General features: G+C 48.5%; 2 long non-coding RNA genes across 2 annotated transcripts; one reads left to right on the plus strand and one right to left on the minus strand.

Moving 5' to 3' along the window:
- The first annotated feature begins 12,807 nt into the window (after nt 1–12,807).
- Nucleotides 12,808–17,887, plus strand: LOC132003795 (uncharacterized). The gene is made up of 4 exons (XR_009400315.1): nt 12,808–12,875; nt 14,392–14,484; nt 14,965–15,065; nt 16,914–17,887. It is a non-coding gene; the product is annotated as an uncharacterized LOC132003795 (long non-coding RNA).
- A 552-nt stretch (nt 17,888–18,439) lies between these two features.
- LOC132003837 (uncharacterized) lies at nt 18,440–20,280 on the minus strand. The gene is made up of 3 exons (XR_009400334.1): nt 20,160–20,280; nt 18,817–18,993; nt 18,440–18,717 (listed from the first exon to the last, which is right to left on the minus strand). It is a non-coding gene; the product is annotated as an uncharacterized LOC132003837 (long non-coding RNA).
- Between the last annotated feature and the right edge of the window lie 1,295 nt (nt 20,281–21,575).

The raw sequence follows: 21,575 nt of genomic DNA on the forward strand, positions 1-21,575 counted from the left end.
AATATTATTCTTCCATGTTTTATCCCCCTCCCAGCTTGCCTGTGGTGTTCGGTTGCTTTTCTTGTGGTTTTGTTTGTTTTTCCGATTTCGTTTCCATTTTCTTCTTATTGCAGTAAAAGATACAGAACATGGAAATTTACCATAACCATTTTATATATTTTTTTAATTTTTTATTTTTTATTAACATATAATGTAGTATTAGCCCCAGGGGTACAGGTCTGTGAATCGCCAGGCTTACACACTTCACAGCACTCACCATAGCACATACCTTCCCCAATGTCCATAACCCAACCACCCTCTCCCTACCCCCCACCCAGTACCATAACCATTTTTAAGTGTACAGTTCAGGTGGTATCAACTCATTTGTGATGTTGTGCAGCAGATAGTAACTCTCCATTTTCTCCTTCTTTCCCCCCAAGTCCCTGGCAATCACCATCCTGCTTTCTGTCTCTATGACTTTGACCCCTCATAGATGACTAAGTGCCTCAAAAATGGAATCATCCAGAATTTGTCTTTTGGGGCTGGCTTATTTCACTCGGTATAACATTGTCAAGGTTCATCCATGCTGTCGCAAGTGTCAGAATTTCCTTCCTTTTTAAGGTCGGACAATATCCCATTGTATGCATATACGGCATTTTGCGTATCCATTCATGTGTCATGGAACTTGGGTTGGGTGGTTATTGTGAATGGTGCTGCTTTGAATTTGCTGTACACGTAGCTCTTCAGGAACTTGCTTTCAATTCTTTTGGGTGTATACATATCCACAAGTGGGGTTCCTGGACCATATGGTAATTCTATGTTTAGGGTTTTTTTTTTTAAAGATTTGTTTATTTAGTAGAGAGAGAAAGCATGAGTGAGAGGGGCAGAAGTAATCTCAAGCAGAGCCCACACAGAGCAGACCCTGATGCCGTGCTCGATCCCACGACCCTGAGATTATGAGCTGAGCCAAACCAAGAATCATACGCTCCACAGACTGTGCCCCCAGATCCCCCTATATTTAGTCTTTTGAAGAAGCGCTAAACTATTTTCCACCAGGCTGTACCAATTTACCTTCCCACCAACAGAGCACAAAGGTTTTAATTTTTCCACTCATTTTCTGGGTTTTACTTTTTGTTTTTGTTTGTTTGTTTGTTTTTGAAAGGCAGACAGCCACATGTGGCACGTCATCTAGCTGTGTCTGGAAACTTGGAAGCTTGACTCTATGACATTCTCCTACAAATGGACCCCGAGAGCTTGTTTGGAGCTCCTAGCAGGGGAACAAAGCTACTGGTATACCCTTGACCGGAAGAACGGTCCTCCTCTATGGGGGAAGGGCATCCTCTTCCATGGAGCGAGCACGTAGAGTGGTGAGGGTGAGGAAGTGACACCTGCCTAGCCTGGCAGATCAGCCTCATCAATCCTGGCGATTAGTGGGGTGACAGATGTCCCAGCCAAATTGCCCTCATAACCTGTTTTCTGGGGGTTTTTTGGACAGTAACCATCCTAATGGGTGTGAGGTTGTATCTCACTAGATTTCCATTTCTTTCATGATTAGTGATGCTGAGCATCTTTTTGTGTGCTTTTTTGGCTATTTGCAAATCTTCTTTGGAGAAAGGTCTGTTTAAGTCCTCTGTCCATTTTATGTATGTATGTATGTATGTGTGTATGTATGTATGTATGTATTTAGAGAGTGCAGATAAGCAGGGATTGGGGGGGAAGGGGAGAGAGAGAATCTTCAGCAGGCTCCACACCCAGCACAAGAGCCCTCCATGGAGTCTAAACTCACGACCCTGAGATCATGACCTGAGCAGAAATCAAGAGTGGGATGCTTAACCAACGGAGCCACCTACATGCCCCAGCCCTCTGTCCATTTTAAAATCAGGCTGTTTGCATTTTTTTGTTGTTGTTAGTTTAAGGATTTCTGTATATATTCTGGGTACTGATTCCTTATTAGATAGATGATTTGCAAATATTGTTTTCAAATTCAGTGGGCTGCCCTGTTACTCTTGATATTGTCTCTTTTTTCCTAGCACCATTTTTTGAAGAGACTGTCTTTTTCCCACTGCATAGCCTTGCCTCCTTTGTTGAAGATCAACTGACCATATAATCATTGGTTTATTTCTGGGCTTTCATCCTGTTCCATTGGTCTGTGTGTCTATATATTTTTTCTGTGTGTTTATTTTTGTGCCGGTACCATGCTGTTTGGATTACTACAGCTTTGTTGTGTATCTTGAAATCTGGGATTATGATCCCTTCAGTTTTGCTCTTCTTTTTCCAGATTGCTTTGACTATCTGGGGTCTTTTGTGGTTCCATATAAATTTTAGGATTATTTTTTCTAGTTCTGTAAATTCTGTGGGTTTTTAATATTCAGCTTTTATTATGTTGAGGTCATTTCCTTCTAATCCTAATTTTTTTGGGATTTCTATCATGAATAACTGTTTAATTCTGTCCAATTCTTTTTCTGCAACAACAGAGATGATCATGTATGTTTTTTCCCTTCATTCTGTTAAGAGGATGTATTACATCAATCAGTCTTCATATGTTAAAGCATCCTTGCATTCCAGGAATAAGTCCCACTTGGTCACGGTATAAAATCTTTTTAATATGTTGCTCAGTTAAGCTTGCTAGTATTTCATTGAGGATTTTTTCATCAATGCCCATAAGGGATGTTGATCTGTAATTTTATTTTTTTTTTAAAGATTTTTTATTTATTAATTTGACAGAGAGAAATCACAAGTAGATGGAGAGGCAGGCAGAGAGAGAGAGATAGGGAAGCAGGCTCCCCGCTGAGCAGAGAGCCCGACGCGGGACTTGATCCCAGGACCCCGAGATCATGACCCGAGCCGAAGGCAGCAACCCAACCCACCGAGCCACCCAGGCGCCCCGGTCTGTAATTTTCTTATAGTGTCTTCGTCTGGGGCTTTAGTATCAGGGTAATGCTGACTTCATAGAATGATTTAGGAAGTATTCCCTCCTCATCATTGGTTTTTGAAAAATTTTGAGAAGAATTGGTATTAGTTCTTTAAGTATTGGGTAGAATTCACCAGTGAAGCCATCGGGTCCAGAGTCTGTTGTTGTTTTGCCTGAAGATTTTTTTAAAAAAAGATTTTATTTATTTATTTGACAGAGACACACACACAGAGGGAACACAAGCAGGAGGAGTGGGTCCCACTGAGCAAGGAGCCCAATATGGGGTTCAATCCCAGGACCCTGAGATAATGACCTGAGCTGAAGGCAGATGCTTAACGACTAAGCCATTCAGGCATCCCTTGCCTGAATATTTTTGATTACTGATTCAAACTCCTTACTAGTCATAGATCTATTCAAACTGTCTACTCCTTCATGATTTTATCTTGGTAGGTTTTGCATTACTAGGAGGGACTCTCCTCTTTGTGACTGTGAGATTAGAGGTAGCAATCAGCAGTCAGAGCACAGATCCCCGTTATTTAGAGGATAGGGTCCTTTTTGCCCACCAGGGTTCCCACAGACTGTGTGTAAGCCGCCCCAGGAACTCAGGCACAGCTGTCTGCCACCTGGATGGGGGTGGGGGATGGGCAGCTACTACTGTGCTAAGAGCTGAAATTGACTGAAATTAACTGCAATTTACTGCCCAAGCCTTCCCCTGGAACTTGCCAGCCTTTAATGGACTGCAGACTTCTAAAATAGTTACATCAGACAGTCAGTTGCCAGTGCAATTGTAGTCTAGGTGAGGAGATAGATCCCTGTTGCTTTCCTGCTCCGTGATCTTCCCAGGATCCTCTCGGCAGGGTTATATTTTAATTGTACCCGCTTGAGAAATCAGTTATGAGAGCTGAAATTCAACCAATAACTTACCAAAACTTGCTTTAGTCTCCTGTCAACATTTTCTCAGAACAAGAGTGGTTAAGAGCTTTGACACTCAAGAAAATAATTTTTTTTTTGCTCTTTTGACAAAGCAGTAACAGAACTTTCATTAACAATTAAACTCCAGATTTCTTATACTGCATATTTCCCCATATGCCCTGTCCCCAGGTTTTCTCTATCTGTCTCCACCTGCACCTGCATCCCCATTCACATCATCACCACGGGACTAGGGAGCAGCCATTTTTCACTAAATGTTTCTGCTTCTCTGGCTATAGAGCTGACGTGTTGGGGAGGGGGCACTGATCCAGTCTGGGCCCATGAGAATTTTAGATTTGCAACTCATTGCTGTCTTTCTAATTTCTGGATTGCTCAGGCAGCACAGCTGTTAAATGGAGGACCTGGAGCCGCCAGGCCCATGTTGGCCACTACATGAAGAAAACTGGTGAGTGGGAAAAAAAGAAGTTAACATTCAAAAGAAAGTGGAGACAGGAGACAGAGAGAAAAAGTCCTGATGACCATTAAATGTCTGGTTCCATTTTTCCCTGAGGTCCAGCTGCCATCCACTCTTCTTTGGCAACCAATAGCTAAGAGTCCCCACTTTGCTCAAGCTAGTGTGAGTTGGTTTATTGTCATTTGCAACCCAGAGAGCCCATTGTAACCTACTAGCCCCACTCCCTCGCTTTACAGGTGAAGAAACAGATTATGAGAAAGGCCCTAACTTCCCAAAGGCTGCGGGGTGAGTGAGTACCTGGGCTATAATGAAATCTTGAGTTTCCAGACTGTAGGTCCCATGTGTTTCTGCCCAGCTACTGCTCCTGCAGTTGCCATGTGACATTTCTAAAGCCTGTAGGAGACTGTAGATTTCCAAAGCCCTCAGTTGGAAGGAAATGCCTCTGTACCACCTCGTATCCTCAAAACAAAGGGAAAAGGATAAAAATAGGAGACCACCAAAACAGAACTAGGAAACTAGGACCTGGAGGGTCGACACAGGAAACTGAGAATGGAAAGAACAAAGTCAGCCTTGTTAGAGGTAGAAACTAAAAGGACACCACACTATTTGTGGCTGAGCTCTCACATAAGGAAGATGGGATCAAAGGAGATCTTTATCTCTTTGCAAAACTCTCATGCAGGTCCTGCAGGATTCAGTTTAAACTGAGCCAGTAAAAAATCCTCCCAATCCAGGCTAACGGGAGATGCGAGACCCACTCAAGGGCCAGCTGCCCATGAGTCCACAAGCCTTCCAGGCTTCTGAGGTCACCCTTATATAAGATGCAGGGAGCAAGGGAGGCAAGGTCCAGGTGCCTGCCTCTGCATAGTGGCTCCACCTTGCCATCCCGGTGAGGTCCTGCAGGTGGCGCTCTCCTCCTGTTTCCCTTACCCCACCAACCTCCCAAGCCCCACTGACCAAGTCCTGTGTATGGGACATTCCCTGAAAATTTGGGGTAACAACGGCGATGGGCCTGGAAGGTCGTGTGATATATATGCAGGAACAATGTGGTCACTGCTACATAGATGACCTAAGAGCCTGGACTGGAAATCTGTGGTAAGCAAGAACTTGTTTCCTGAACCACCTGTTAGTTCCACCCCAGGGAACTTTCTGGAAGCAGCTTTTACAGCCCCATGAGGCAATTGTGTGAGGGTTTCAGGAAGAACTGGCTGGAAGGACAAGTTGCTTGGTGAGCTCCACTTAAAGCTACCACGGACATGGCAGATCTTTACCCAGGACAGGCAGAATACCTCCAGTAATCGGGCTGGGGGGGATGCCTTGAGAAGCCACAGGGCCCAGCCCACTGGCCTCTAGTGCCCCCTGAGCCTGCCACCATCACATGGCACTCCGGTTGGGTTCCTGAGGCAGAGCCCAAGTTCTGGGCAACCCCAAACCCCAACCTCCGTAGAACCTGCCCAGAGGGTGACATTTGTTTTTTGTTGTTGTTGGTTTTTTTTGTTTGTTGTTTGTTTTCTTTCTTCTTTCTTTCTTTCTTTTTTTTTTTTTTTAAGATTTTATTTGTTTATTTGTCAGAAAGAGAGCACAAGCAGGAGGAGCAGAAGGCAGAGGGAGAAGCAGGCTCCCCACCGAGCAAGGAGCCAAATGTGGGACTCGATCCCAGGACCCTGGGATCATGACCTGAGCCAAAGGCAGACGCTTAATGACTGAGCCACCCTGGCATCCCCAGAGGGTTACATTTCAAACACATACATGATGTGTATTAGTCATCCCTGACCTTGAGACTCCAGCCCTCCCAGCTCGGGTCCACCTCGCATGGGGTTTCCCTGGGCCCCAGCTGTAGCTGCGTCTCTCTTCTTCTCCCCGTGTTCCCAAAAGAGCCCCAGACTCCTCCAGAGTGGGCTGAGTCTGTAGCATTTTAACTCTTTTTATCTAAGACTTTCCATTCTCTGAGGCCTTGCTTTCCGTGCACAAAAATGTTAGTCAAGGTGCTTTTCCTGATCCAGGGAGCAATTGTCTCTGTAAAAGTGATTCTGCTGAATTCTGGACCAACAGATACCATTCACAAACCCTAGCCAAAGTTTTCATATAGCAAAACAAATGTCCCCCATCTCCAAAACATTAACCTGATCCACGTGTGTGGTTACTGCACTCCCCATACCCAAAAGTGGGACATACATTCTTTTTTTGAAAATTTACTTAAATTAATTAATTTAATTATTTATTAATAATTAATTTAATTAAATTAGCATATAGTGTATTATTAGTTTCAGAGGTAGAGGTCGGTGACTCATCAATCTTGTATAACACCCAGTGCTCATCACATCATGTGCCTTCCTTACTGCCCATCACCTCCTTACCCATCCCCCCCCCCCCCCCCCCTCCAGCAACACTTGGCTCGCTTTCTATGATTAAGAGTCTCTTATAGTTTGTCTCCCTCTCTGATTTCATCTTGTTTCGCTTTTCCTTCTGTTCGCCCATGTTCCTCTATTTTGTTTCTTAAATTCCACAAATGAGTGAAATCATTTAATTGTCCTTCTCTGATTGACTTATTTCACTAAGCATAATACCCTCTAGTTCCAACCACATCATTGCAAATGGCAAAATGTCATCTTTGATGGCTGAGTAGTATTCCCTTGTATAGAGACATACCACATCTTCTCTATCCATTTAACTGCATTCAGTCTGCCCCAGCAGAACTCTCCTAGAAAATCCAGATCAACTGTCATTATTTATTTTTCCGTGGATCCCACCATGCTCACACCAGAAATGGGAATGGATCAATTGCCCGACTCTCATTTAACCCGGGAAACATGGGGACTCCCCAGGGCAGCTTCTCAGGCCCAGACACAGGAGAAAGCTTTGGGGAGCCTCTGGAATCCTAAGCACAAGCTGTGAGAACTGGATGGGTTCAAAGTCAAGAGCGCTTGGCAGTCCCATGGAACTGCTCAGTGACAGTGATCTGTTCCATCCAGGTTCCCCAGAGCACCTGGCCATCACCTGTCAGGTTGACTGCCTTCCTCCTGGGCTTCCCCTCCTTTGTAGCTCCTCTTTGATGCCATTTCCACCAGGCCCTCTGTACTGGACCCGCAAGCGCATGGAGGACTCCAGCTCAGTCTCTTTGGTGTGGGGGGAACCTTTCCAGTCGTGGCCACAAGGGGTAGGCTGCTCCCCACTGGCTCAAGCCTCCAGCGGTGATCAGTGTCAACAGCTCTGTGAGCAGATGGCAAAACGTCCGATGGGTGATTAGGACCTTCTGCTTCTTCCTCCTTCCAGACCCACCAAAATCAAGCCTTGCCAGCATGCCGCTCCTCCTCACTGAGATTTCACTTTCTACCTCCTCGATGGGAGAGAGTCTTAAAGCTGAATTCCTATAGCCAGGATAGACTGTTTTCCATAGGGCGACTGGAAGGCAGATTTGAACAATGAGGTCCACAGACTCCCAATCGTTTCCTGGAGAGAATTCAGGGAGTCCGTGAACTGAAATGGGAAAGCTATTATGCTTTGATTTTCAGAAACCTCTACCTGCAATTTGGTGTGAAGGTAGGCAACAAGCCACAGTAGGAGTTGTGAATATATCCCACAGAAGCCACAGATATTGTCACACCTTACAGGCCTTGTCAGTGCCTTGAAATATCATTTACATTCAGAACTACTTTAAGATTAAGGTAGTTATTAGACTCACTGCCAGATGTCTTAATATTTAGTTATTTTTATAAAGAGGCACATGCATTATTTTAATCATAATTTTCCTGAATATTTTGGTTATTGAATCTTAATACAGTTTGTGTCTTTGTTCCTATGTCTTTTATGTTATACATTAAAAGCACATTTATTTATTTTTCTGAGAAGGGGTCCACAGACTTCCACAGATTGCCAAAGAAGCCCAGGGCAAAAATAAAATTAAATTAAAATTAAAAAATAAAAATAAAATCTCTGAACTCTGTGAAGAGGTTCCAGGCATAAGATATTTGGGGTGTTGGGGGAAAAGTGGAATTCTATTTTTTGAAGAGAAAGTGAAAGCCATTTGTTTGGGAAGGGCATCTGTTTCTGCGAGGTAATGCCGAAGACTCAGAGGTACAGACGGTAGTATCTCCACGGGCCTGCCACGAGCCTCTCTGTCTCTGGTGTGCCTGCCACCCACCCCATCTGATCCGTCCTGTGTCCCTCGGTGGACTCGGCCTGGGCCACCACCTTTCCCTCCCATGTCTTTTATATCCCGTCCCTTGATTCACCTGTGTCCACATGTGCATTGCACATTCCCTCTGTCATGTTTTGATCTAGCACTTGCCAAGGTGGGTGACACATCATGCATGTGTCGGCCACATGTGCTCATACAAATTTCTTATGTGAGTCACTTGCCCACTGGGCAGCTTGTCTCTGATAGGCCTGGTGTGTGTCTGACATGTACCAAGAGGGTAGCTCATTCATTCATTCTTGAGTTTCTACTCAACGTGGCAGCCACTGTATTAGGCTCAGTGGATACAACAGAGAACCAAAAAAAAACTAAAAGCCGTGCCTTCCTGAAGGCAAGAAATGAATGGCAGGGCAATCACTGAAGTAATTGCAAATTACTAGTCTTCAATAGAACCCCAACAACAGCAGAGGAAGCATATGAATGAATAAGTAGGCATCAGACATAAATAAATGTACTTTTACCTATGCTCCCAGCTGATGAGCCACGGGAAGGCATAGAGCAAGGGCAGGGGGCTCAGTGTTGTGGGGTGGAGGGGGTACAACTGTAAATCCAAAGATCCGGGCAGGCCCCCTAAAGACTCCTTAGAGTCAAGACTTGAAGGAGGCTTTGATGATGGACACACGTTCTGGGCAGGGTGAAACAGGTGCGAAAGCCCAAGGGTAGCAGCGTGTCTGGAATGTTGGAGGAACGTCCAGGACGCCCACGTGACCAGAGGGGAGGAAACCATCAGAAAACAATAGGACTGAACCAGTTTCTCCCAGTCTCCAGGAATTCCAAATTGGCTTGTTACCCTCCACCCTTAACGCCGTGTGCCCCACACCCATCTGTGACACAGAGGCCCGGCCCTGCACCACCGTTGTGCGAACCACAGCTCATTGTGAAGCTGGGTCATTGGACACAGTCTGATGAGTGTGACCTCAACGGATAAAAACAAAGGTCAGAAAACCTTTCTGTGGTGGTAGGTATGGCCGCTGGACCAGAAAATGAAAATCCTGTCTCTAAAGAGAGAGAGAGGGAGGTGGGGGAAAGGTCACGGTTCTGCCCCGTGGTCAACATGCTGGCCTCACTGGGTCTGTTCCCACTTCTGTAAAATGAGCTCAAAATACCCTGGACTGTGAGGCTAGAAAGCAAAAATGAGCCTCCAGATCCCAGCCCGGATACTGTGGCTTGGGCCAGCGTTCACCCCCTCCATTCCTGCCCCGGAAGGCCCCATGCTCCTCCTTTGGCCTCACCTTCCACAAAACTCAAAGCTAACTTGAGGACCCAAGAGTCAGTTCGGATGCAAGGTGGAGATCTGTCTGTCTGGTTTCTGTTCTATTTTTAATTTGAGTTCTCCCACTTAGCATAATGGTTCAAATCTTCTTAGGGGAAAAAAGCTGGAGTCTAAATCCTAACCAAATAAAAATGTGAATTAGAACTGGCACAGTTAGTCTCCTAAGCATTTGAGAGAACATGGAAACACATTTCAAAAGCCCCACTTGTCACCTTCTGCTGGCTGGACGCCACCCTCTGGGACTCCTTGTCCTCCGCTGCCATCATCTGGACAAAGGAGGGACTGCAGAGACTCAGGGAGACCCACGGGACCAGACAGGGATGGGGGACAACATGAACTGAGCCCCTTTCCTACTGACTGAGAGACCCAGGGCCTACTTCGGAGGGGCCAGCCATGCATCTCACATGAAGAGACCGGGAGCCTGGCTTGAAATGCTGGTTTCTAGGCCCATTTCAGGGCTCCAAGGGGACCCAATGTCAATGGAGGGGATCCCAACAATGACAGACATCCCTTCTTTTCCTTTTACAAAAGAGGAAACCCAAACCAAGGCAAGTAAAGTGTTTTTCTCAGAGCACCTGGGTGGCTCAGTCATTAAGCGTCTGCCTTAGGTTCAGGTCATGATCCCGGGATCCTGGGATCAAGCCCTGCATTGGGCTCCCTGCTCTGCCGGAAGCCTGCTGCTCCCTCTCCCATTCCCCGTGCTTGTGTCCTCTCTCTCTCTCTCTCTCTCTCTCTCTCTCTCTCTGTGTCAAATGAATAAATAAAATCTTTTTTTTTTTTTCTTCGAAGTGTTTTTCTCAAGGCTGAACTACACCTTAGGGACAGAGTCAGCATTCGGACCTGGAGCCCTGAGCCAAATCTTGGGTTGCTTCAGAGCCTGGCCACTCAGAGGACAGTCTGTGACCAGCGGGATCCGCACCCCATGTGAGATTGCTAGAATAATGCAGGATCTCGGGCCCCCCTGGAAGCTTACTGCATCAGACTCAGCTCTTTAACGGATCCCCCTGCCACCAGCAATGTGTGTCAGAGTGTGTGATGCGCTGGTGTTGAACACATCGGCGTCCGACTTCCCTAGGAAATCCCCAGGATCTACACGTTCGTTTGCTGTAAAGAAACTCAGACGATCTAGGACAATGGAAAGTAGAAAGCGATAGAAAGCATGGCGGTATGTAAATATCCTTCTCAGTATTTTCTGTGTGCATGTGCACATTTTTATAAAAATCAGATTATATTCCCCATGCTCTCCTGTATGCTTTGCTTTTTACTTGGGGTTCTTAAGTATGATTTCTTTGAAGTTGTTCAACGAAGATTTGTTAGATGAAAAAATTGCCTAAAACAAGAGTCAGGGGCGTATGCGTTCTCTATTGCTGCATTCAAAATTACTCCCAGACCGAGCACTTTCAACCAACAAATCTTTACTATCTAACAGTGTTTCTGAGCGGCTCGGTGGGTAATTCTGGCTCAGAGTCTCTCGAGACATCACCAACCTGTTGCAGGTGCGGCCACCCAAGGGCTATGCCACCCGCTCCAAGCCAGCCCTGTCGCTTACCTGACCTCGCACAACTGCCATTTGTCCTGTCAGGGCTCCCCGCCTCCGCCCCTACGCTGCTCTCCACCCTCCGTCGAGTTACCAGCCATGGTGAGCTTGGAAAATGGCAAATCCAACCTTGTTGCCTCCTGCTTAAAAGCCACCCAGGGTTTATCATGGCTCTTAGAATAAAGTATAAAAAATAAAAGGAGGGGTATGTGGCTGGCTCAGTCAGTTAAGCATTGGACTCTTGAGTTCATCTGGGATCCTGATCTCCTGGTTCATGAGACCAAACTCACATCAGGCTCCCCACTCGGCACGGGTCTGCTTGAGGATTCTATCCCTCTGCCCATTCCCCCTTTCGTGCTCGCCTAAATAAATAAATAAATAAAATCTTTAAAAATAAATCAATAAAATAAAAGTCTACACAGCCTGGCAGGTCTAGCCCCTCCTGAAAACCCTCTCTCCCCTCCTGGCCTCATCCCCTCGCCGTCTGCGGTCCAGCTCCATCGACCTCCTCCCAACCCCTCCTTCGTGCCAAGCTCTGTCCCACCTGGACTCCCTCTAACTGACACTCCTTCCACACACACTCAGCACACACACATTTACATGGGTGCATGTGCACACACAAGACAACCTCACAAACCGTGCTCCGCTTGGTTCTGTCTCCCAATGCCCAGCCAGTGCTAGGCCCTCCGTAAGTGTTTGTTGAACACACCATCTTTCATCCCTCCTATCGATGGCCAACGTTTCCCCCTGGGTTGTGGTTTGCCTTTAACTTTATTGCTTCTTTAGCCGTCAGAAGTCTTACATTTGACGTAGTCAAATCCATTGGTCTTTCTTTTGGGATTTCTCTGTTGCTTTGCACACAGAACATTCCAGAGTTTTGAAGAAGGCCAGGTGCCTGAGCAGGGCCCGAGTTTGAGGAATTCAGCTTAGAAGGAAGCGGAGGCTGACAGCCTGGATGGAAACTGGTGGAGGGAGTTCCGTAGGCAGGTGAGACCAGGTTCAGAGGCAGCATGTCTCCACGGTGCTCACCAAGTCCCTAATGGGTTGGGATGGTTATTAACACCCTAGCATGTCAAGAGAAAACAGGTCAGAGCCTCCCATCTGCTAGGCACTGATTTATGAGGTAAGAATTAAAGGACCAAATAGTAGTTTATTAGATAGAGGCTCTTAGTGTGTGTGTGTGCGTGCGTGCGCGCTTGTGTGTGTGTTTTCACATGCCTACATGTGTCTGAGAGAGGTTTCAGCCAGAGAACAGGATCTCTGAAGAGCCCGAGTGGAACATCTTCAGATGGTCTTCATTAGGTCCCCTAGAGACCGCAATCACTTGTTGTCTCATCCAAAACCCACCAATGGGGCAAGAAGAGGCTGTTCCTGATCAAGATGTGTGTGTCCTTGAGGGCCGCAACCTAGCCTGGGTTTCCACCGAGGACAGGACTGGCAGGCTCTGGCCCTCCCGTGCTTCCCCACCCCCGAGCTGGGAGAATTATGGGCAACACCACGGGTGGGCTACAGTAGCTGCGTCCGCAGGCGCCCTTGACTGTTTCCAGTTTTCAGAAAAATGCCTGTGAACTGCAGCCGTCCGGGAACAAGGTGCCGCCGGTAAGCTAGCGGGGTGGGAATGTCAATAAGGGTGCAGCTCAGGCCTGCCCCGCCCTCAGCCCAAGGTGACACGGGGAAGGGGAGATCTAGAACAGTCCGCCCGGGACAAGTCAGAAAATAATGGTGATACAGTGACTCCCAGTTGTTGGCAGGCTTACTACAACTGGAGGTAGTAGGTAGAACTCTTACCCCCACCTTACAGATAAGAACCAGCACTAGAAGAGGTTCTCTGATTCAGTCAAGGTCACCCAGGAGCCTGTAGAAGATCAGGACCCATGTTGCCTGGCTCTAGGGCCTGTGAGGGCAGTCCAGGTGCCCTGTGGTCTCCCAAGCCATTGTGGAGCACAGGTGCCCATGGGCTGGGGATGGGCACACAGAAGGCAGGCCCAGGACCTTGGTGTCCGGCAGCTGGGGTAGGAGCCTGATGCTGGGAGACGGACTTTGATTCCAGAAAGCAAGAGCTTCTTGGGGAGGTGGGGATGAGGCTATTCAGACATTTATTATAAGATGAATTTCTCCCCTGCCCCGTCGCGGGGCTGGAAGAGGACTATTTTAGGAACAGTGAGAGCTGTGTGGGTTCCAATCAGTTGGCGGGGAGCCCGCGAAGCCAGGTACGGACAGAGCTGGGGAGCACTGGAAACCATGCCCATTAGAACAAAATGTTACCCGTGAGGAAGGCTGATGGGGTTTGGGCTACGCGACAGCTGGCAACTGGAGGACACAGGACGACGTGCCGATCTGGGCTATGAGAGGCTCAGGCCTGCTGATGAAGAACAGAGAGGGCCTGCCTCCGCTTGCCAGGAGATCCCGGCTGCCTGCCTGGAGAAGGAGGCCGTACAGTGTGGGCTGGAGGCAAAGCGGGGAAATGGTATGGGGAAACAGCCAGGCAGAGACCCCAGACTCCCTTCCCTGGTGGTCCACCCTCCCTCCCCCACCACAGGAAGTCGGTCAACATGGTTCCTCTGCTGACAACCTCAAAAGCGTAAGACTCCAGGACGGGTCTGCGCGTCTGTGTGTCTGTGTGTGTCTATAAACTTCCCCACTTCTGAGCTGGAACCAGGACTTATTTGGCAAAGAATGTCATCCTGGGGAAGGAGACTGACCGCCCAGAAACAGGAACGTGTAGGTGGTTTCATTTCTCAGAGCTCACGATATGGTTTATTTATCCAAGGCTCTGGGATTTTTCAAAGGTAAATAATGGAATTGTTGAAAGTGTGAAAATGCTTACTTGTGCAAATTTTGAGGGACTCTGTACATATAAGCCCAGGGTCTGTGTCAGCTAAAGCTTGTGTGTGTGTGTGTGTGTGTGTGTGTGTGCACGTGTGTATATAAATACTGAGGGGAAATGTGAGAAAACCAAGGCTTATATCATTTTTTGAAAAGAATTTTTCTTTTTTGCAGAAAAGAGTCATGTGCTCTGAATTTTCACTGGAAGGGATTAGAAATATGACTTGTGTTAGTAGATTTGTTTTGGTTTAATGAATTGACTTTTTTTTTTTTTTCCAATTGGTTTTAGGTTTACAGAAACATGTAATGGAAGATATGGACTTCTCACGTACCCCTCCCCCCACACCCACTTCCCCCTTTGCTGATATCTTGCATTAGTGTGGTAAGTCTGTTACAGTTGAGCCCATATGGACGTATTATTTTTTTTTTTAAGATTTTATCCATTCTTTTGACAGAGATGAAGCACAAGCAGGGGGAGCGACAGAGGGAGAGGGAGAAGCAGGGTTTCCGCAAAGCAGGGAGCTTGATGCGGGGCTTGATCTCAGGACCTGGGATCATGACCTGAGCTGAAGGCAAGCGCTTAACCGACTGAGCCACCCAGGCCCCCATAATGCATTGTTATTAACTAAAGTCCATATTTCCATCAGCAATCACTCAGTGATCACGCTTCCAGTAGCTCCCTCAACAAGGCAGGTGCCCCAGCCCGGGGCCTCTGGCTCTATCTCTAGCAACTCTGCCAAGATGCGTTTGCCCCTTTGGGCTGGACTGAGGCAGCCCCTCCTCAGCAGCTTTATCTGATCCCCAGGAAACACTCACCCTTCCTTCCCCCCAGCAAACCCCTAAAGCTGTCCCCTCTTCCCAGCCCCACCCTTTAGGTCTTCCATCCAGGAGTCAGATGCCCCGCACTCTGAGTTCCAGTGGACGCGTACGAAGCATTCAAAGGGGTTGGCCTCCAAGCTTAAGGTAATGGGCAGGCACCCCCAACCTACCACCGTCGTGGGGGTGTGGATGGGGGGCTCATGGCACACCAAAGCTTTCTCTAAAATGCTTTCTCATCCAGCTTCCCACCCCTTCCTATATACCTAGGAATCATGTCACCACATTGATATCTTGGTCAAACAGCCAGTTCTGAGTCAAAGCATCTATTTGCTTCACCCGGAACTCCCTTCCCATATCCTTTTAATGGCATCAGGACTTCGTGCCTAAATGACATCAAACTCATACCACCATTTTTACTGTGGTTGTTCTCGAAGGCCTCTCGGCCCAATCATGCTAGCACCTGCTTTCAGCCCTCCCTCACCCAGTTGCCCACCCTCCCTCAGAGAACCCCTGGAATCAGAGTCCAGAGAAAGATTCATAATCAACCATTTTGGTGGTAATATCTACCATTTAGCAAAACATTATGCCCATCATTTTGTATGTATCATTTCAAATAGTCCCATAGCAATGCTGTGACATAGGTACTAATATTATTCTCACTTTACAGGAAAGGAAACAGGAAACCCAGAGAGGTTAAGTAGCTTATCCAAGATCACACAGCCAGGGATCAGAAGGTCAGGATAGGATAGTCCACTGGAATTTCATTTTGGGGTCCAACCCTCCTCCCCCATCAGCCCTCATGGTCCTGGGGGACACTACCGCCCTGCAGGGGAGGACCACGAGACCAGCAAAGGATATTCCCCAGAACTCAATCCTCGGTCCAGGAGACAGATGTGTCTGAGGCCATACAATCAGAGCACTGTTCTGGATGCTACTATTTCAGCTGGACTTGAACTTGCAGTATCGGGTCTGGTGGCAGCAGGCAGCCACTCGGAGGGGAGAGCCCTCCTGAGATTGTGGTCAACACAGAGGAGAGAAGCACAGTAACCTGAAGAGGGGTGCTGGTCCCTGCCAAGCTCCTGGGCCCCTGCATTCAGCTCCACCCACACTTGTCAGACCCCCCTTCCCCTACTAAACTCAAAAGAGCCAAGTTGTCTCCAATCAAGAGCAAAAGCAGAATCCTGAGCCCCTGACACTGGGCCAGTGCTCTTAATCCATTGTCCTACCCTGCATTTGCGGGAGGGGCCTAAGACGGAGAGCTAGGCTCTAGTCACATTCCAGTGTCTGTTGGGATTTGAAGGGTCCCAATAATTAGACTCCATGACCCTTCCTCCCCAAGTTGTGAACCAGATGATGGACTGGCAATGGAAACAGATGGTGACCAAGACACCAGCTTTATGACTGTGGCAGCTGGGGGACAGCGTGGTGTAGGTCAGCAATGACAGCTGGTTTTCTCACACTGCACCCCAGTCGTGGGTGTGCTGCCTACGGTCCTCCCCAGCCAGGGGCCCAACCCGACAAGGCATAGTGTAGGGCACAGAGGAACCAAGCAGAACACGCCCCTCCCCTGAGCACTGGCTTCCAAGGAGCCGGGAAAGGGCTGAGAAGGCTTCCTGCCCTCCCACCCCCATCCATCTGCCCTCAGCAATCAGAGAAGTCACAGCTCCTCCTTTGGGAGCAGCCAGGGAAGGAGGGTGGAGAGAGGGAGGCCCGGAAGTCAGTCTAACAAGCTTCTTCCACCTGGAAGTCCAAGTGAGATCTGAGGACCCTCCCGTCACCTTCCTGGAACAACTGAGAACCCAACGGAAGCTTAAGTCTCACATCCGAAGTGGCGTTCTCTTAGCTCCAAGGTCTCGACCTTGGTACTACTGACATTTGGGATCAGATAATTCAGGGGCGGGGAGGGGGGCTGTCCTTACTGAAATCTCTTTGCAGTATCCCTAGCACCTCACCATCCGCACTTCCAATCATGACTGTCCTAAATGTCCTCAGCTGTCCCCTAGGGATGGACCTGCGCCAGGCTGTGAAGCCCCATTTTACCTGATCACAAGGAGGAGGAAGAACCACCATCCTAGACGCTCCAGCTTCAAGAGCTAGAGGAATGCACTGAGATTGGAAAGGTAGGGACCGGGGCAAAAGGAGAGTGCAGCTATCTATCCCGGAGGTGTTTCTGGTGCCGGGAGTTGGGGGCAAAGTAGGAGCCCAGTTCTTCGCTGGTGGAGCAAAGAGGAATAAATGTGGGGCGTACCTGCTGAAACAGGCAGGACGCTGACCCCACGGGGCAGCTGGGGGATTTCAATGAGGGATGGGAAGCATCCAGAGATAGAGACAAAGGACAGCAAAGCACCTTCCAGATAGTAGTCCCTGGCAGCTGTTACCTCCCTGGTGCCTGAAGGTACAAGGGCAGGAACTGGCCTTTGGACATGAGCCTTGCTTGGCGTGTTGCTGTGGGTAAAGGAATTCAGCCACTGCTCCCCCAGCCCGTCAGATCAAATAAACATCCTGGCCTCACCCTCCATCTATCCTCTCATCTCCTGATGGCGCCTCCCCAAGGCCAAACCCAACTGGAAGCTGGAAGAGAAGAGAACACGGCAGCTACAAGCCACAGAGTTCCGCTTCCCAGAACACAGAGCAAGGCTTCGGAAAGCGGGCCTGGGGGCAAGTGGGGAGTGCCCAGTGCGCACACCAGGGAGAACATTGCAAGGTTGGAAGCGATGGGTTAGAGCCACACAGAGCCACAGGGACAGATCTCAAAAACATGGTACTGGGTGAGACAAAAAAGATAAATAACCTAACACTGTTTGTGTTTCAAATGCATGCACCTAGGGGCACCTGGGAGGCTCAGTGGGTTAAAGCCTCTGCCGTCAGCTCAGGTCATGATCCCAGGGTCCGGGGATCGAGCCCCGCTTCGGGCTCTCTGCTTAGCAGGAAGCCTGGTTTCTCCTCTCTTTCTCTCTCTGCCTGCCTCTCTGCCTACTTGTGATCACTGTCAAATAAATAAATATTTAAAAATAAGATAAAATAAAATGCATGCACCTAAAAAAAAATACAAAAGACAAAGCAGCAATACTCTTTTCACAAGGACACCTACAAAGACAAGATTCACTTGCTGGAGTATTTGCCTGTGGCAGGAGAGGGGGTACAGAATGGCAAAAGGCACTGTGGATAAAAGAGAATCACAAACAAAAGAGGCGCCTTGCATGGACTAGTGATAACAGATCAACATGAATTAGGCCTATAATACACTCAAATTTCTGCACAGGAAGCTGAAATGGGTGGGGGGTGGGAGGGGACATAAAAGCAAAGGAGGAAGGGGGACAGGAGGGAAGCAGGCTGATCTAGGAAGGGGCAGGTGGCCGTGAGCAGGAGCTGTCCAAGAGCTCCCACCCCTGCTCCAGAGGGGCCCCAGCACAGATGGGGAACTTTCTTCACATTTCTATGATAACAAAGAACACGTCAAGAGATTGTACAAGGTTCTCATTTCCCAAAACGATTCCAGAATTTTAAGGCCACTCAGCTTGACACCTTTGATTTTGGAACAAATTCAAGTCCCAAGACCCAAATCGAGCCTCGACTTTGCTTCCAGCCAGGCGTGAATCATCCAACAGATGGTGGGTGAGCCGGGCGAGCCCTGGGGGCTAGAGAGGCTCCCGAGACAAGACTTGCCAAGCTAGGCAGCGGTCCTCTTCTGACAGGGGTGGCGGGACCAGGGGCCGTGTGGGTCCCCTTCTTTCTGGCTGCAGGGAGTTGTGACTCTGCACGTTCAAGCAGTGGGTGGTAGGGGGAAGGGTGGCATCTGCCAGACAAAGAAGGCGGGACTGGAGTCTAGCTCAGCTTCTCTTCCCCTTCCGTCTCTCAGGACCTCCCCCAGCACCTCCTTTTGGCTGCTTCTCACCTTCAACCTTCCCAAGAAGAAAGGGTTTCACTGGATCGATCAGTCACCATCCAATATGGAGACTCCTGACTGAGTAACTTCATTGGTTCCGCCAACATTAGCTCAACCGGGGCGAACTGGTTCTCTTGAAGCACAAAGCTTGGTAGCACGGGGGCTTTGTACCTGCGCAAGTGACAGCTGGCAGATAAAGTGGGTCTTAATTTTGGAAGCATCACCACATTAGTCTATGAGCCCCTTGCCGCATGGCTGGGCCCCACTAAGATGGCCGAAACACCACCCTCTCCTGTCTCTGGCACCAGGCTCAGAGCAGAAGGCTCAAAGGGTCCTCCTGGTCCCCACTTGGGGACAGAGTTTAGTGGCAGGCCCATCTATTTTTATCCCCTCTAGACCGAGCCAGACTGTTCCATCTAATGTTTCATATCCGTAAAGGCTCAGGCTTTATTGATTCCCACCCAAACACTGTCCTCTAAGCCCCCAGGGCAAGAATAAGGTAAAGACAATTTTGCCCAACAGTGTCCAGGAGGACTTGGTGACCAGTGCCGTCCGGACTGGTCTTTCTGGGAGGATACAAGCCAGGAAACTAAAGGCAGGGCCTCCCCAGAGCCTCTCCTTCCCAACCCTGTCAACTGTATCCCCTTCTTCAGGGCAAAGAACCGGACCTCCAGAACCACAGCACGTAGTAACAGTGAAGACGGCCCCTTGAAATATGGTGTTGCCTGTGGCTTTCAAAGGAATGAGATGGAGAACGTTAAGAAAGGAGGCTCCTGGTCATATTTTGTGGGTGCTGGAGGTTACCACAGAGACATCAGCAGCCCTGGTGAACACCCCCCCCCTCCAAATCTTGTAGGTTTGGGCATTCACGAGCACTGTGGATTTTATGGAGTATTTCAGAGCAAAAACTGGGCAGACAGACAGACAGACAAACTCTTCAGATTTTTTTTATCGCCCACGACTCTTCCTAGCCCCTGGGCAAGGGATGCCCGCGACTCTCTTCTCCATGCAGCCCCTGGCGGTTCTCAGGCCCCCCACTTCCTGTTTCCTTGATCCTTGCTTGTTTGTTGGTCTCTCTAATCTTCATGAAAGCTAGGTCTGCACGCTGACCCATCTGGGGCAGGACAGCGGGGGCATGCTGGAGGGGCCGGGCCTGGGGTCAGGGTCCGGCCATGCAGGGTGAAGCCGGAGATGCCTCAAGCCCTCCCAGCCCACCTTGCCCTTAGCCTGTTCTGAGGCTTCTGTCCCAAAAAGAGAGGAGAGAAACCAGGGATAGAGAGAGAGCATCACCCAACCCTCCCATGTCTCCATGGGACCCCTGCGCTCCTCACCACCCCACCCTTCCCATTTACCTCACTCTTCTCCTGCCAGTCCTGACTCTTCCCATGGACCCCCCCTTCCAGGGCTCTCCTTCCTTTCGTGGAATAGTTTGGCTTCTGTCTGAGCTTCTAACCATACTCCTGCCTACTTCCCTTTCCATCACATTACTCAGGAAACCCCACTTACCACGATCAGCCTTTAGACCCAGCCCTGAGGTCATCAGAAGGAAGGCCTCTGATTGGCCACTATTTGTCACATGTCCACCTCTTGGAACAATCACTGGGTCCAGGAGGATCTACAACTAGGTGAGGCCCAGCCTGAGACACTTGGCTCCCCTCCTACGCAGGAGTGGGAGGGGCTAGTGATTGACAGCAGCCCACCAAGAGCACAGGGAATCAGGGGCTTTTGCTCCAAAACAAAGGGGTGATGTTAGCAGGAGAAGGCTGGTGAGCACAATAATCAGTAGCTACCTAGCCCTTGGGGTTCCCTTGGAAGTAGACGTAGGATATGGGAGAGGGGAGGAAGAGCCTCCCTTCTTACTTTCTCCGCATCACCCTTACTTGCTGATCAAAGAATCTATCCTGTTCCAGAAGCATTGCAGGAAAAAAAAAAGTATCATTTTTGCTTTTAGTTTTAATACCCATCTGCTTTGCTAAAAATGTTTTTTTTTAAAATTTAAACTATGTGAAAGTTCATTTGTTTTGAAATTCTACAGGTTAATTCTTAATTTGACATGCCTTGAAAGATATGCTCTCTGGGGCACCTGGGAGGCTCAGTCAATTAAGCGTCCCACACTTGGTTTCAGCTCAGGTCATGATCTCAAGGTGGTGAGATCGATCCCCGTGTTGGGCTCCTATGCTTAGCCGAGAGTCTGCTTGAGATTCTCTCTTTCCCTCTCCCCTCCCCAATCCCAATAATAAATAAATAATTTTTTTTTTTTTTAAAGATTTCATCTATTTATTTGGCAGAGAGATACAGAGAGAACACAAGTAGGCAGAGAGGCAGGCAGAGAGAGAGGGAGAAGCAGAGTCCCCAAGCAGAGAGCCTGAGGCAGGTCTCAATCCCAGGACCCAGAGATCATGACCTGAGCCAAAGACAGACGCCTAACCAACTGAGCCACCCAGGTGCCCCTAAATAAATCTTAAAAAAAAAAAAAATGCTTTCGCTGGTTTATCCCCTCTTACGTCTTCCACGTAAAACTTCTGAATGACTTACTGCTAACTGTCACTGGCTTCAGGAGTTAACTTGGTGGCTCTCCAGGAAACAGACGGACCGTAACAGTCTGACCACAAAATTATCGGCCGCCGGAAGAGTTTAGGTCCTTGACACCCTGACAAACATGTCTCGCCCCAGTTCCCTTCCCGCAAGGAAACTTCTTGCTTCATCTGATGACCTTGCTTCTGTAGTTTCATTTGAGCAGCAAGCGCTTGTCTGAGCAAGCCTGTTTT

This window comes from Mustela nigripes, chromosome 16 (genome assembly GCF_022355385.1).
Source record: "Mustela nigripes isolate SB6536 chromosome 16, MUSNIG.SB6536, whole genome shotgun sequence".
Taxonomy (NCBI): domain Eukaryota; kingdom Metazoa; phylum Chordata; class Mammalia; order Carnivora; family Mustelidae; genus Mustela; species Mustela nigripes.